General features: G+C 44.4%; 1 protein-coding gene across 6 annotated transcripts in view; it reads right to left on the bottom strand.

The window, feature by feature from the left end:
• SMPD3 (sphingomyelin phosphodiesterase 3) overlaps window positions 1–15,457 on the bottom strand; it is a 131,223-nt gene extending 115,766 nt beyond the window's left edge. For 2 of the 6 annotated variants that reach the window (XM_077931742.1, XM_028739568.2), the window contains exon 1: window positions 15,269–15,457. The gene's annotated coding sequence lies outside the window, so the exon portion shown is untranslated. Of the gene's footprint in view, window positions 1–13,723; window positions 13,902–15,034; window positions 15,171–15,268 lie in introns of those variants that run through there. The other 4 variants (XM_077931741.1, XM_077931744.1, XM_077931745.1 and 1 more) reach the window with 4 other exon arrangements.
• Window positions 15,458–16,496: the final 1,039 nt, after the last annotated feature.

Here is a 16,496-nt window from a genome sequence, read left to right as displayed (position 1 = left end):
CAAAGATAGACAGAAGTTATATGGCCAAGCAAACACTACACGTGTTGCCCGGGTTAAGAATACAGCAAAAGCAAAACAACAGGCCTATTTCTAAATTCATTTTCACCCTCTGCAAAACCTAGGAGCCATTTCCAGCTTTGCTTCCCTCCCACTTTTTATTCGTGTTATTTTCCAATTGGATCCTGTCACTGTAATTAGGGGTAGCTGAATCAGTCTAATTCCAGGCCATGTCTCTTCTTTATGTAGGCATGCTGCTCAATTCGGCAATAATGTGCACACAAAAAAGAGCACATTTAAATACACATTCGTAAATGTGTTGCCTCTCCAAATACGTGTTTTAAAAGGACTTGCAGTTTTTGAGCTGAGCATTACATTGGAACTTCCCAGAATGGTGGAAGCCCATAGATAATTAGGTTGCAATCTGCATATTAGTGCAGGAGGTGCTGTAGTTAACTGTGTTCTGGAGTGTGACTAGATAAGAAGAGGGAACTGCATGAAGGATGGAGCATGAAGGTCAAGGAGTCAGGGTGAAAGTTTATGGGAAGGGGGAATGTCAGGGAAGGCCCAACTGGGATTAAAGCAGTTGGTGGGTTGAAGGTTCTTAGGTTAGGAACTAGTTCAGAAGATATCTCATGCTCTGAAGCATGTTTTGAAGCAGGCTTAGCTTAGTTTCCCTTTTTCCCCTGAACAAAATCTGCCAATCTTCATCCTGGTCTCTCACAGGGAACTTACATTTTAAGGGTTTGAGCACCCATTTTGAAGCAAAGTGTTCATAGTGAGGTCTGGACAGCACTTTATCACACTTTCCCTATGTTTCCTTAGCTGATAATTTCGACATTTTATGTGACCTTTCACACAATGTAAAAGCCACTTCTGGAAAAGGAGTGGAATCTAGCAGAAATTTCATGCTCATTTCTGTGTTATTTGCTTACAGGGTCAACCTCATTAACCTGGAAAATTACAGGAGTTTTCGCACTGCAATTCCACATGACAAAATTCAGGATCATGTTCTGATCTCTACAGTACAGTTCTTTCTTTCCATTTAAAACATGACAGTGTATTGATCAAAATGTCACAGTTCCATAATGTAGTAGTTAATGCAGTGTAAAGGGAACATTAGAACCTGGGCTAGAAGTGCTAGCATTATAATCAGGAAAACTAATGCAATGATCCCATCCAATTGCACCCCATGACAGTGCAAATCATTTCAGTTTGTAATGGAATTCACAAATTCCTCAAGTGTTACTAGTTGTGATCGTCTGATGTCAGCAGGTAAATATCTCCTTACACGGCACCTGCATGCTGCATGATTTGCTGGTGTGATGAGCGACATGTCACATTGTGACCAACACGGAACTTTATTGGCCACACAGAATCACATGTTTTACAGAAGTCACTGACAACTAAGAAGATGGCTGATCAACTGTAGTGTCCCAACTTCTCCTGAAAGGCTCACCTGGCGCCACCATTGCATTCTTTAGACATAATATATCTATATTAAAAAAGCATCGGCTCAAGATTCTGAAGTTCTTTTTACATATTGTTGACTCTTTTTTATAGATTGGCCGGTTTTATATGTGTGATTATCTGCATCGTGTGTGTGTGTGTGTGTGTGTGTGTGTGTGTGTGTGTGTCTAGTAAATCACCCTGAGATAAATTTTGTTGATGGGAGGTATTGAAGTTTTATCAATGCATATTAAGGTACTAGCAATGCACATATACATATGTCTCTATTCTTTAAAAACCTATATTCTGCTGTTTTCAAATCATTTATAAAATTCCTTTTGTCTGGGTTTTGTTTTTGTTTTTTTAATGGTATGCCCATAAATTGCTGAGTGTGGAAGGCTTTCCTGGAATTTGTCTTGAAAGAGGCGCTCTGTCATAGTCCATGGAATCAGTGGCAGTATATGCTTTGTTGCAATGTAAGTGTAGCATCCATGACAGCTTCTCCCATTGGCAAATGTCCCCCAGGACCCAAAAGATTGCTGACCTCTGGTATCCATGCTTACCTGGGAATAAGTCCCATTGACCTCAGTCAATGGATTGCACTATGAAAGCTCCAGTTTCTGTGACACACCCCATTCTTTGTGGGAAAACAAAAGTGGGCAAGGATTCATTGACTGCATGCTAAGAAGTAGCACAAAATCTTTGTTGCATCCAAATTTAGTGGGACCCAGCAATTGTCAAAGGACCCTTGTGGCTGGCAGTCTGCCTAATGAATATTCCATCAGACAAAATCCTTCGGGACACTATTCCTCTCATTAGACAAGAGCCTCTGCCCTTTGTTCAGAGTTCTTCAATAATATTCAGCACAAAGGTTTAAAAGGAACTTGGGTTGGTGGGGGAGAAAGAGTTATTCATGTTTAAAGCAACATCTGAAACCCGAGAGATGACGGAAGGGCCACTGGGAAGCCGCCGCAGCTCTTTGGACCTCATTTTCGCACCGCTAAGCGGGCTTTGTACACAGTGCCAAGGTGTTTGGTTTTCAAAAGGCCTTTATGATCCCCTAATAGTTGGTGCTTGGAGAGAAGCAGGTATTAATCATGCAAAGCCATTTTGTGAACGAGGATCGCTCCAAGGGGCAGGTAAAACCTTTCCTGTCAAGTGCCGGCTGGGTCCAGAAGTAAAGTCTTCCAAAACGACTCGGCAGAAGGAGGATGGGGACAACTGACTGCTTCAACCGTGTTATTGCAAAAACAGGCAAAATTACATACAAAAATGTGTCGATCAGGTGAAATGCACACAAAAATGGATACACATTTTCATGCGGAGTTCTGTTTTGTTTTTAATCATGATCACAAACTGATGTGGAAATGAGCAGAAAGCTTAAGGTTGGGAAAATGAGGGAAACTGAAATTTAGAGATTCACCGATCTCTACCTCTATCTTCATGTTGCACCCACGTACCGTAATCTTTCAGACTCTTTTAGAACAGTCTTCAGAACTGTTCAGTTACTTGGGGAGGCAAAAACCACCCTGAGCACCATTGATTCCAGGTTTTGGGGGTGCTCTTTGCCAACATGCTCTCAGTCCCCTCAATTCATAGTGTAGAGGCCCAATTCTTTCTCCCTCTGCTGCTGCCTTCAGCCAACTCCCCTGCCCCAAAACCATTTCTGAGAATTCTTTCACCAGCTTTCATGGCTTCTGAATCTAGCAGTGATCCAGACCTGGAGTGGGGGGCTGCATTGGCACTCCTCTGATGCCATCACAATCCCTATATGGGGATATTCCTGCATATTCCTGCATTGTAGGGGGTTGGCCTAGATTATCCTCATAATCCCTTCCAACTCTACAATTCTATGGTCCTGTGATCACCAGCTTTGAGACAAAAGGAGCACACCAGAAGAAGACTATGGAATGGAGTAGGAGGAGAACCCATCTTCAGGCTGTTTAAGGTATGGAGGATGGAAGTGGTAATCTGGAGACAGAAGCATAAAAGGCTTCAGTCTGGCTGCAAGCTTTGCTGGAATAAGTGGGAACTGTCTGTGCTGAGGCAACTTTTGACCAGCCTCCAGCCTTGCCACCTTCTCCATAGGATTTGGCATCGGACCAGTATGGACAATACTGAGCTAGATGGTCTGACTCTGTATAAAGCAGCTTTCTATGTTCCTATGCATGTCCACATGCCACAGCAAACATTCCAAAAAGAAGAAAATGTAATTGCTGTGTACAATGAATGATTCAGATGGCCCTTTGTTATGGGAATAGTGGTGCATTCCAGCCATGGCCAAAAAGTGTCCAGGGATGTGCTGAATGATAGTGTGAATTGCCAAAGGTACCAAATTAAACATTATCATCCAGAGTCTAGTTTTACATTCAGGCAGAGAGAGTATAAGGCACAGAGGAGCCACTGCTGAGGTGCCTTGAGGATGAGAAATACATTTAGTATAATCCACTTGCTCTAGGACAAAGCTTGGAGGGGGAGAGAATCAATAAAAGATGTGAGAAAAATGAGAAGAGCAAAGCCTGTTAAGGAAAAAAAAGGTAGCAGTTGTTCACACTCCAAATGAGAAATCCTCCAAAATTATAGTTTCATTTGCAAAAGACTATTCAGGATATTCTAGACCAGTCAAAAACCATTTTCCTGAAGATAGCAAGCTATAACCAGAGTGACTTCACTGCTTAGGAATTAACCTAAATTGGAAGCCTAGTGCATATTATACAGATTATTATTATATCTTGAGCATTTATACATCAGGCTGATAAACCTCTTCTGCGGAATGCCTTGCTCTGGTCTTTGTGCCAAAGCTGTCTAATTCCTGTTAATTAAAAAATAAAATTTCTGAACATGTCTTACTTCTCCACTTTATGGAGAATGTGTGTGTGTGTCTCCAAATACCAACCCAGCATCTACTTCCTCCCATATTGCCATTAACATATACTTATATTAACTGCTCCAAGAACACATTAATTAATTAATTTAATAATAATAATAATAATAATAATAATAATAATAATAATAATAGTTAAAGTATTTACCCACCCTTCACCAGCAGATCCCAGGGCAGGTTACAACAATTTTAAAATTCAGAATTTAAAACACAGTGTTACACTTGATTAAGGAGCCATAGCTGCACGGTAGGTCCTTTTTTTTCACGTTGAAGGTCCCAATCCCTGGCACCTCCAAGTAGGATTTACAATAAAGTAGGTAAACATGTAAACAACTGGTTATTATGTCCATGTGAAACATCCCTATGGATTGATTTGGCTTCTATTTTATTTCAGGGAGACAGGAAGTAAGTGATTTGCTCTTCCCGGTGTAACGTGAAGGGAGCCGTCTACGGCAGCTGCAAATGCTGATTCTTGCACCCTGAGCCCTCCAATGAAGTCCCTGTTCAATGTTGCAGCACCTGTGGCTTTTTAGTTAAGAGAAAAGGCAGATAAGAAGCAGTACGACAGAAGTTTATGAAATTATCCATGCCGTGGAGAAAGTGGGCAGGGAAAGGTTTTTCTCCCTCTTTCATAGCATGGGATTCCTGAGCATCCAATGAAGGAACATTCAGGAGGATGGAAAAAAGAAAGGACTTCTTCACATAGCATATAGTTAAACTGTGGGACTTGCTCTAAAAGGAGGCTGTGACGGCCACTAACTTAGACAAGTTCACAGAGGATTAGGCAACTAATCCGTGGCCACTAGCCATGGTGTCCATGTTCCACCTCCACTATCAGAGGCAGTAGGCCTCTCAGTCATGGTTGCTAGGAACCACAGGCGGGCAGAGTGGCTATTGTGCATAAATCCTGCTTGGGCGCTTCTCACAGACTTCTGGCTGGCCATTGTGAGAACAGGATGCTGGACTAGAGGGGCCATTGACCTGGTCCAGTAGGTTCTTCTTCTTGTGTTGCTCCACATGAGCCAAAGCAGGAAGGACGCCTCGTCTGCATTTCCTGTCCCCATCAATCAGACACCACCTGCAGCTGCTCTAGGGATGAAGGTCTCAGTGGTGCACTTATCCACACATGCTAAAATTTCTCATATATTATGTATATACATTATTATACTTTTAATATTACGCACACACACCAATACACTCCAGGTTTCCTGCAGTAACCAGCACATAAACAACACATATAACTGCATAAAAATACCTATGCAATTATACTTCTAAAATTATGCAGCAGAAATATAGTACTGCATGGGGCTTGACTATTTTATATGTATCTAATATACATATTCCTTTTCTGTGTCATTGTGCACTTAAATAGTCAGGATTTCTTTCTTTCTTTACAATGATGTACAGACATAAGCAAGTACTTGATGCAAGAGGTAGCCTCGTATAGGTAGAACTTGGATGGATCAGAAAACCAGCTTCTGTGTATAAATCTGTTGATTCTTCCTTCATCTCTAAACTGATCTCCTCCGCCCGCCCCCCCGCCCCCTGTTTCCACAAGGGAAGTCTTGTAGCCCCAGAAACAGCCTGGTGGGACTTCTGCTTAAGTTCACCTAAAACACTGCAAGACCATCTCCACACAACTCTGTGCATGCTGAGAACAACTTTTCATCGCCTGATCTACATAGGTAAACAGTGGAGAGGGCATTTCCTCCCCTCACATCTACAAATATGGTCTAAGTTCATTAAATGTATCAATTAGGGAGACACAATTTGATACCTACAAAGCTAAACAAACTCTATGCAGAAAATCAATTTTAATCCTGGAAATGTACAGCAGATAATGCAAATTTGTTGCATACTTTCTGAGATCGCCCAAGCGCAATGAGCTATCAAGGACAAATGGTGCAGGTTATATATGAAATTATAAGAACAATACAGTATGTATAACTCCAAAGCTAATTCTGTTCAATATATGACTTGCGTGTATCCAACTAAGTTATACTCAGAGCAGGCCCACTGAAATTAATGAACCTGTCCATTTCAGCCTCTGCAAAATCCTGAGACCACCACAAACCTCTTTGAAACATGAGCAGCTTCTAATTTTCATTTTTCACTGAGATGGCACCCTGGCAGTGTAATGGTAACTCATTGAAAGAAGAATTAGAAGCTCTCTCTGCAGTACCTTACCCTGTTTTGTATTCGATCTTGCAAAAATATCCCTCTCAGGAATTACTTACATTTAAATTATAACTCCGGTTTGCCAGTGTTTGGAGTGAAAAGCCATACTTTTTAAGTCACTGTTATTGCTGTAGTAGATTTAGGGGTATGAAAGGCCTTCTGTTTACTGCTTCATATTAACAAAGCATTTGTTTAACAAGCAGATTGGATAGATGTTGCCACAAGACCTTAAATTATAAAACCAGCCCCTCACATGGGTGCTTTTTTCTTTTCTTTTTTGAGAGTAAAATGACAGTCCTCATGGAGGGCTAGAGTAAATCAAATACGACTCTGTCCATCTTGCTTTGGGCAATCTTCCCTAATGAATGTACAATAGCATTTCCCAACATCTCTTATTCTAGGACCTCACTTAGGAACATAGGAAATCAAAGAACTACTCTGCTTATAGAATCATAGAATTATGGAAGGGACCCCAAGGGCCATCTAGTCCAACCCCCCTATGTTCTGAATTTTCACATCAGTATCTAATAAAGATCTCTCTTTAGGATCTATCAATTTCTGAACCTTTCTCTTCCTTTTTTTGCAGGTGTCCGTGGTGGCAACTGGATTGTGAGAGAATAACCTAGTGTCTATCTTGTTGTCAACTTGATGTGAGATAAATACATTTTTAAAAATTTGCATGCCTCTTAAAATTTGTCTTCGCCTTTGAAATCTGTTGTGAACTAGTAAATTTGTTTCAGCCTAGTTTTTATTTTCTGCTGCCCTCTGCTGCATTCTGATTTCAATTGTTGTATCGTGGCTGTACACAGAGGCAGCCCACCCTGTTTCACCACCTGAGGAGAAATGGGAATCACTGCCTCTGGCCCTGCCGCCCCTGTGCTGGAACGGCTCGCTCTTGGCGGAGGAAGTGGGGCAGGGAAAGTGCCACCTCTTGCACTTTTGCCGCCTGAGGCACACACTTCACCCCGCCTCATGGGCAGGCCGGCTCTGGCTGTGCAGTAGACTCACAACTCCCACATGTTTGACATGTGCAATTTACATGGCTGAAGATCAGCCAGTTGAAACCACACAGATCTGATGCATGGAAGGTGGAGAGTTTAAAAGCTATTTTTGCACAGGGCTTTCCCAGCACGGAAGGCACTTTTAAGCTCTCCGCCTTGCTCTGGGAGGCTCTTGCACAGGCTCTGAAGGCTCTCGAGAGATTTTGCAGGAACTCAGATGGCCTTGCAATGTCTCCTGACAAGTGTCCCAGAGCCCAGAGAGCTGCCTTGCTTGTGGAGTAAGACTTGTTTGGCGTGCCTCCTCCAGAAGGTAAGGTAGCTCATGTTCCAAGATATGCACACTATCACTGGAACCTCATTCCCATGCAAGTTGTGGGTGGGCTGTATTTATAATCTTATATTCATTCTGTAGGCTGCCCAGATAACAAATGTTTATAAGGCAGGCTATGAATATAAGTAACTCCGTAAGTAAATGAACAGATAATGAAATAATTGTCAGGTTGTAAGGTTCTAGTCCATATGGGCAGCCTCCCAGTATTCTGCACTGCATTCGTTAAACACCTTCCCCTAGTCTCTGGCCCCTTTCCTGCAGAGGTGCATGGTGAGGCAAAGTCATTTTCCACCAGGGAACTCACTGAGGTATGCCTTGCTCAGCTGCCCATGATTCCTAGAAATGCACATTGCAAGCTCACTGGATTGATTAATCAATTGGTTAAAAGACACCCTGAAGAATATTGATAGACAGGCAGATGGACAGACAGGCCGATGATAGACAGGCAAACAGATAACAAGAATCGTAGTTCTCCATGGAATCAAACCTCTACTGTATAAAATGTGATACCAGCACTTCAATCCTGTGCATCTCTACTCCAAAGTAAACCTTATTTAATTCAGTGGGACTTACTCCCAAGTAACCATGTAGCCAGAGTTGTCTTTGCTATATCAGCTGATCATTTCCCCAGAACATTGAGATATAAAGGAGAAAGTTTGCAAAAGGAGGGTGTTTGCAGGATTTCTTTTGCAAAACTGGTGTGAGAAGATATAGGTCCGTACACACACACACACACACACACACACACAATACGTTGTCTAACAGATCAGTGAAATCTATAAAATAATGCTGAAGATCAAGCCTATTAGGCTGCCACCCATATGAACTCATCATCACACGGAGTGGCTGTTGGGCAAATGTTCCATGTCTGCATGGCTCTCCAGTCTGAATGACCCTATTCCCTAGCAAGTGTGTCTAGAATCGCAGCCCGAAGTTTCTTTTTAACGTGTCTCCTGCCTTGGGCAACAGTATGATTCTGTTTTCCTTGTTCAATCAGGTTAGCACGGAAAGTGCTTCAGCGACATTCCCTTGTCATGTAGTTGTCCTGTATTTTAGCGCAACAAGGGAAGCGTTCAGTTGTAAACACTGAAAGGAAATACTTGTTCATCTATTGGGCTGCTGAAGTCCTGGGAATATGATAGTCGAGTGGCAAAATTGCGAAGCTAAAAATAAGATTGGAGACAGACCTTCTAATAAAATGAAAGCAGAAAACAAAAAGATCAGAGCACCCACCATCTCTCGCACAGAGGATGTTGAATTCTATGCAAAATGCAATCATGGTTTTCAGAGGGGTTCTCAAATCAGTCTGCTACAACAAAAAATATCAATGAATCTGGCATAGGGATGGGAGCGAAATTTGGAATTAAATGTGAATCAAACTAATTTGCAATAAAAATAATAATACGCAAATGGAAATGCATCCTTTGAAATTAGCACTTTCCTAGACATTGCAATGCAGTTCTCCAGCCCAGTTAGATGTACAAAAATGGATACACTCCAGTAAAGTGAGCCTAAAAATGGATATATTGATGACAATAACATACAAACATACATATTTGGGGGGGGGGGATGGACTGCAACGCTGATGAATTTTCATGATGACTTTTTTTTAAAAAAGAATTTGCAAACTGATTTGGAGACCTACAGGCAAAGCTTTGGTGGACCTTGGGTCCCTAGATGCTGTTGGACTACAGTTCCCATCATTCCTAGCCAGCATGGCCAGTGTTTGTGGATAATGGGAGCTGTAGTTCAAGAACATCTGGGGACCCAAGTTTACGAAAGGCTGGTCTACATCATCAGATGCATGAAGCGTCCTCCTCAGTTGGCAGAAACAGATGCCTGCAAGGGCAAACGAGTGGCCTTAAGCTCTTCAGATCTGCCTCTTTAGCAACATGGAACTGGGTTCCAAAACATCCTGCTTTAATAGACATTCTTTCTCTCTAGTGAGCCCTGAGAACTGTAGCTGGGGTGCAGAGGAGAGGGACATTGCACTGAGCACACAGCCACAATTTTAGGCAGGTAATGTTGCATGTGACTTTCTGTGCAAGCTGCAGGCTTTGTGCTTGCATTTTATTTTGTTTTATTCTTTAACTACTGATGAAATCAGATGTTAAAAACGATCTAAAAAATCCAAAATATAAATAAAACCAGCAGTTTTTAGCATACGCATCATAAAACAAAATGGTGTATTAAAATAACATACCACATTTACAAGTCTGGGTGCAGTAAGCTTGCTTAAACAAAAACAAAGGTTTATATCTGTTATTGTTCCTTGCTGGGTTAGGTTACTTGGGAGACCGGGATTTGTCAAGTCAGTAACAGGAGGGGCAAAGTGGTTAGCCCTGACCCAGATGCCAAACTGCTGAAGCCACTACAAACCTACAAAGGAGAATTCCTTGAGCGAGGTCTAAAGTGATAAGGGAGGATCCCTTGAGTGCAAAAAGAGAGAGCAGCAAGCTGCCTTTCAGCTATGTCTCTTGGGCAGGGTATGCGCCAGGGGAAAGGAGTTTAACTGAGGCGACAGCTATGGAAAGCAACAACTTTGCCTTTTGTAGCATGCTGCTGCAGGCATATCTAAAATCACTGCCTAATAGGGCGGTTCATAAAAAACTATTTTTTGAAAATGCCTGCTCCAAAGGTCTGGTCTTACTACACTAGGAATTATATAGTTATATCTGAAATTTCATGCATATCAGTTAATATCTTGACCCTGCTCCACTGAATTGAAATTTCAGCCTTCATGACATAGGTAAATGGCCAAGTAAACAGCTATTTTTGTGGAGGAGGGTCGATATATTAACTGATATGCATGAAATTTCAGATATAGCTATATAATCCCTAGTATAGTGAGATAAGACCTTTGGAGCAGCCATTTAAAAAAGGTTTTTTATGAACCGCCCTACTGCCTAAACAGGGATCAAGGGCAGGTCTTGACCGATCCTGGGTCCACAGGGCTCAGACTTGGAAATTATTTGGGTGTTCTTCACTCCCGTATTCAACAATATGGGAAAGGGGCAAGACATCCATGAGGAATGCAGAAGCAATTCCTCAGGGCGGCAGGCTCAGGACCACTGAGAGGGGAGGCAGATCTGGGCCCCCAAAGAGCAAGCTGCTCACTGCCTGCCTCCTCCACTGCCTCCTACTCCCCTCTCACATCCTCCTCTGTCTCTGTCCACCCCCACTGCCACTGGCACACACCCCCAGCCTCTTTTCCAGGCCTCCTTTTTCTCCCCTTTTTCTCGGCAGTTGGGGTGGAAGCAAAAGAGGAGCTTGCATCAGGGGTCGGGGAAGAGTCAGTATCAAGGTGACATCAAGGTGGGAAAGGCAGCACTTTCCATTTTGGCTCAATGGCTCAATGTGCTGGGCCAGCCCTGATATGGGAGCACCCCTCCCTCAACAGGCATGCATACAACATAAATGTGCTGTGTATCCCCCCCCCCCCTGCATACGTCCATCATAGATGCAACCAGGGGGCCAGTGACAGTGGTGATATGTGCCAATAGATGTGCAGGAGTAAGGAACTTGTGGCTCTCAATATGTTATTGGACTCCCAGTTTCCCATTAATCCCTGGCCATGTTAGCTGGGACTGGTGAGAGCTGAGGTCCATTGACACCTGAAAGGCGCCATGTCCCTCCTCTCTAGTATTTTGGGAGCTGCTGTTGTGGGCGCAGCAAGCACTCCATTAGACACATTGGGAAAGTGGTTCTAAGAGCTGGACCAGATGAGCAGAACCCTTGTGGGGTGTACCTATTGCCGGGATGTACCACTGCAGTCTGTGGGGGCGGGGGGGTGTAACTCGTGTTTGAAACATCTTCCCTTAAAAAACATTGCCTCTTAATTAAGATATGGTCAAAAGGTACAAGCCTAGAACCTTCTCCTTGACATGATAATTTTAGGCGTGAATAGTGCATTTAATGTGTGTATGGCATTTCTACAACTGACACCCCCCCCTCCGTTTCAAGCAGTGGTTCTCAACCTGTGGGTCCCCAGATGTTGTTGGACTACAACTCCCATCATCCCTGAGCTCTGGTCTTGCTAGCTAGGGGTGATGGGAGTTGTAGTTCAACAACATCTGGGGACCCACAGGTTGAGAAAGGCTGGATAGCATGAAATAGTAAAGCCCAGTACCACATGGGAGATCTACTCTTCTGTTTTATCTCTCAGCTGACTCTATTTTCTGTACAGTGAGGGCTGTGGCTCTGTAGTACAGCACCTGCTTTGCATGCAGACGGTCCTAGGTTCAATTTTTTGTCATCTTTAGGTTGGACTGGGACAGACTTCCCTGTCCGAAACCCCAGAGAGCTGCTGCCAGTCAGTGTAGGCATTACTGAACTAGATGAGCCAAAGATCTGATTCAGTATAAGGCAGCTTCCTATGCTTCTGTGCACAGCATAAGAGCTATATACCTGCTTTCCGTAAAATGTCAAAACAGTGACAGATCTGGAGGCTGATTTCTTACTTTCAATAACTACATGGTTGAATTCCTAAGCTACTCCTTATAATGAACCCACAGGCACAACGGTGGCCACCCAGAAAGTATAAAACAATAATCATAGAATTGTAGAGTTGGAAGGGGAACCATGAGGGTCATCTAGTCCAACCCCCTGCAATGCAGGGATCTTTTGCCCAACGTGGGGCTCAAACTCACAACCTTGAGATTAAGAGTATCATGCTCTATATATTGATTAATCCCACTCTCTAAAATGGATGCATTGAGGGGAAACACTTATTCATTCTGTTGAAAGGGGTCAAAAAGCCAGGTGGTTGTCTCTGACTGAGGTCTTCTCAGAGAAGACACACTGAAATTAATGGATGTGACAAATTTAGGTACATCAATTCCAGTAGGTCTACTTTGAGTAGAACTTAGTTGGAGACAACTAAGCAGACATAGGCAAACTCACCCTCCAGATGTTTTGGGACTACAACTCCTATCATCCCTGACCACTGGTCCTGTTAGATAGGGATGATGGGAGTTGTAGTCTCAAAACATCTGGAGGGCCGAGTTTGCCTATGCCTGACTCAGAGGCTAGGAATGTTCCATTTATTGACACTATGCTATACCTAGTTAGCCAATTATCCTTTTATACAGCAGGCATTTTACTACACATGGCGGTGCCCCCCCCCCAACATCTGAACATTGGTATTGGCATCTTAAGCACACAATCAAGTTCACAGCCCTTTATATGGGTTTATTTAACCTGGACTGATTATCACTCCCCCCCCCCCAGTTCTGCATTCACAGTTATACTCTTAAGTGTTATGCTACTACAGTGAGCCAAGACTCTCCACTCCACCTAGAAGCATGAAAGAAGGGGCGGGATGGCGGTGAACCCAACCACAGTAATCATGGGTAGAACAAGGCAGTTAAGGTATATAAAGAAGGACCGGATTCAGTAAGCTACTTTGAATGATATAATCCCAAGAATCACAAAGAGTGTTTGGAAACATAAAGGACACGACACCAATCCCAAAGGGACCTCCCCTTTCTGTGTTCCTTCAATGATCTGCAAGCCTTTCTTCTTGACCAAGATGCTCTTACACTGGCACACTCTGAACACGCGTCAGCTGCCAGATGCAAAAATGCCCAGCTGGATATGAAATCTTCTTGACTCTGTTCCTGCAGGATCCCAGAAAGAAAGGGGGGGGGCATGCACAAAATCTCGCCAGGAAAGCCTTTCAGGCAGAGAAGGCTGCCCAAGAGAGCCAAATGGGCAAACACACCAACAAAAGAAGCACAGAGCTTTGCTTTTAAAAAAAAAAAGAAAAAGAAAGAAAATGGCAAACAGAACCATTCATGCAACAATCAAATCAAATAAAAATGGCTGACATTATTAAAAGACACACACACACACACACACACACAGATACAGATACACACCCACCAGCTTATCCTGAAATAAACCACCTTTGTTCTGGGTCCTGGCTGGTTATTGTTGTGATACACATTTTATTCTGACCATTTTATCAACAGATATTCTGAGTACTTTTGACTTCCAGTGCACTGCATGCTGCAGATTATCTGTTAGATGGGCATCCTGGATAGAACAGTCCAGAGGTAGGCTGCAAGAAAGACAAAGCCATATGGCAGAGAGCTAATTGGTTTGCGTTTGGCTCCCTCCTGGATTAGGCAGGGCTTCTCTGCTAGTTTTGCATCTCTTTCCCCCCACAGCCAAAGGCAAATCATAGGAGGTATTTGCGTGGCCCCATGATTCATTGGCATGGAAAGCATGCTGCTCCTTGATTAAACTTCAATCTCTCTGTCTCTCGTTTTCCACGCCCAGATAAGCACTTCGCCGAGTTCCCCCTGCTGTGCTGCTGACCTCTTTTTACTCCTTGGCGACTGAGAAAACCGTAAAGCGACAATAATCCACCCAGGACCAGAACTGCGAGCAGCACAACCCACCCGGTGTGGGACAAAGGGTTGATCTGGGCACCAGAACTGAGAGCCCGGGAGAGGGGTGCGATATCAGCACAGAGGCGATGTTCCTGGCTTGATGGCATATGGCATTGCTCAGTATTCACAGCCAGCCCTGTCGCTAGGCACAGAAGTCTGTGGCGTGAACCACTGGTGTGCAACAGACAGCAGCAAAAAAGAAAGAAAAGGGAAAACCAAATCACAAAGGAGAGGGCAGGTCTGCCGTTCGGCCATAAGCACAGCCACGCTGGATTTCCCCCACCGCCTCTCTGCTTCGAGGGATCAACGCCCAACCCAGCTTAGCTTTCTCTCCACCCACCTACCTCAGTCAAACAGTGCTGAATGAGAAAATTTAATCTGTGGAAGAAAATTAACCGTGGATTTTGGGGGAGATTTGAGGGGTGGGGGAGGCAGGTTGGTGAGAGGGGCTGTACGATGCAAGGGAACCATTTTGCAATCTGGGCTGCCCACCGCCTCCTACTTATGGCTGTAGTAGTGACTCTACTCCACGCTTCACCCCGCATAGTACTACCTCCCCGCAGACGTGCCTGCAGGGACTTGTGGACCGACTCAGCGCACCCCTCAAGTTATTCTTTTTTAAAAAATAATAATTGAGGTGGGGGCATCCTCAGTCTCGCCACCACTCGCGTGACCCCGCCTCAGTGCATAAAAGGAATAAAGCCGCGATCTGCTCGCCTGCTCGCAGCGCCTTCTGGACGCAAGGAGTGTCCGTGCGCGCCGAGGCTTAAGCAAACACACAAAGGATATGAATACATACACCCTTCCGGAACAGCAGAGGCAGGCGCTTGGGGAGGGGCAGCAGCGTGGACCACGTTCCCTTTTTCCTTACTCCAGATCGCCTTCCCCACGCTGGAACTCCACACCCGCGCACAACAGCAGGAAGGCGGGCAAGCAGAGCAGCCACGCGAAAAGCGAGATCCCTTTGGATCGCTCCCTTTCTCAAATCCGCATACAAACATTCATATATATTTGCATAGGTGCGATCGCTTACTGTGCGTGGCAGTGGAGGAAGCCGGATCCCAGTCCCATGCCGCCAGCCAAGGGAGCAGCAGCAGCAGCCGGCGGAGCCTCCTTAAGCGCGAGCGAGGCTCAGCACCTTTGCGCTGAACAGCTCCACACACAGCCTACCCATGCGCGTCGCTTCTCTTGCACCAGCCGCCGCCGCCGCCGTGGCCACCGCAGGCTCCATCCTTCATCCCCGCCCAACTCCGCCCCCGGCTTCTCCCATTGGATGCGCCGCCTGGCTGATTGATGCTGAAGCGATCGTTCCAATTCCACCCCCTCTTTCTTCCCCAAAACACACATACACACACACACACACAAGTGACGCCAGCCAAAGGAGGAAACTATTTCTCCCAAGCGGGGAGTCTAAGAGGAAGGTTTGGACTACATCTCCCAGCCACCTCTGCGGCGGATCGCTCTCTCGCACGCTCCTCTGCAGGAGGGGGTCCTGGGAGTTGTAGTGCTTGCCTGCCAGGAGTTATTTCCCCCACCACCACCATGAGACAGGCAAGCTCCTATCGCCTGGTGTGCAAAGGTGATAAGGTATCGAGGGAAGGTCCTGTAACCAAGAAAGTCGCTGAGGTCCATTTCAAACTTACATGGGGGGGTGGGGTGGTCTCAAAGGGGTAGCTGTAAGAACTGGGTTGGTATTAAAGCCATGATTTATTTGGAAATGCGAAGTGGAATAATAATTATAACCCCTTGAATTCTGCTTTGAATTTGAGTACATAGTTAAGTACATGTTTCTATTTAAGCTGTAAGCCACCTTGAGTCCCTGTCTGGGAAAAAGGTGGGATATAAATAAATACATACATACATACATACATACTCCTTTGCTGTACTGCCAGATATGCCTGTGGACATATTTTTTTTAGCAATCAGTTTTCAACAAAATTATTGAGTGGCCTGAAAGCAGGAATCCCTTGCAAACAGTGTGGTTCCAGTCCCCAGGCCAGCATCTGGTTTACAGTGGGGATACGAAAGCCAGAACATCTGAAATCCAGCACTCAGCAGAGTTGAGGATATAAATAAAGAAGCCTCTTGAGGTAATTAGGAGGGACAGAGTAAAAAGCAAGCAAGGATGTTGCAGTGCCAGATGCTCTTTTTTAATCCTTGAGGCTAGTGGTCAAGCCAACCATATGGCCAGTTGTGTCTTCCAGATGTATAAATGCACATAATTGCTAAAAAGTGAAATGGAGCACTGTTATTATCATGTG

The sequence above is a fragment of the Podarcis muralis genome, chromosome 7 (genome assembly GCF_964188315.1).
Source record: "Podarcis muralis chromosome 7, rPodMur119.hap1.1, whole genome shotgun sequence".
Classification (NCBI taxonomy): Eukaryota; Metazoa; Chordata; class Lepidosauria; order Squamata; family Lacertidae; genus Podarcis; species Podarcis muralis.
This window is presented reverse-complemented; position numbering and strand designations above follow the sequence as displayed.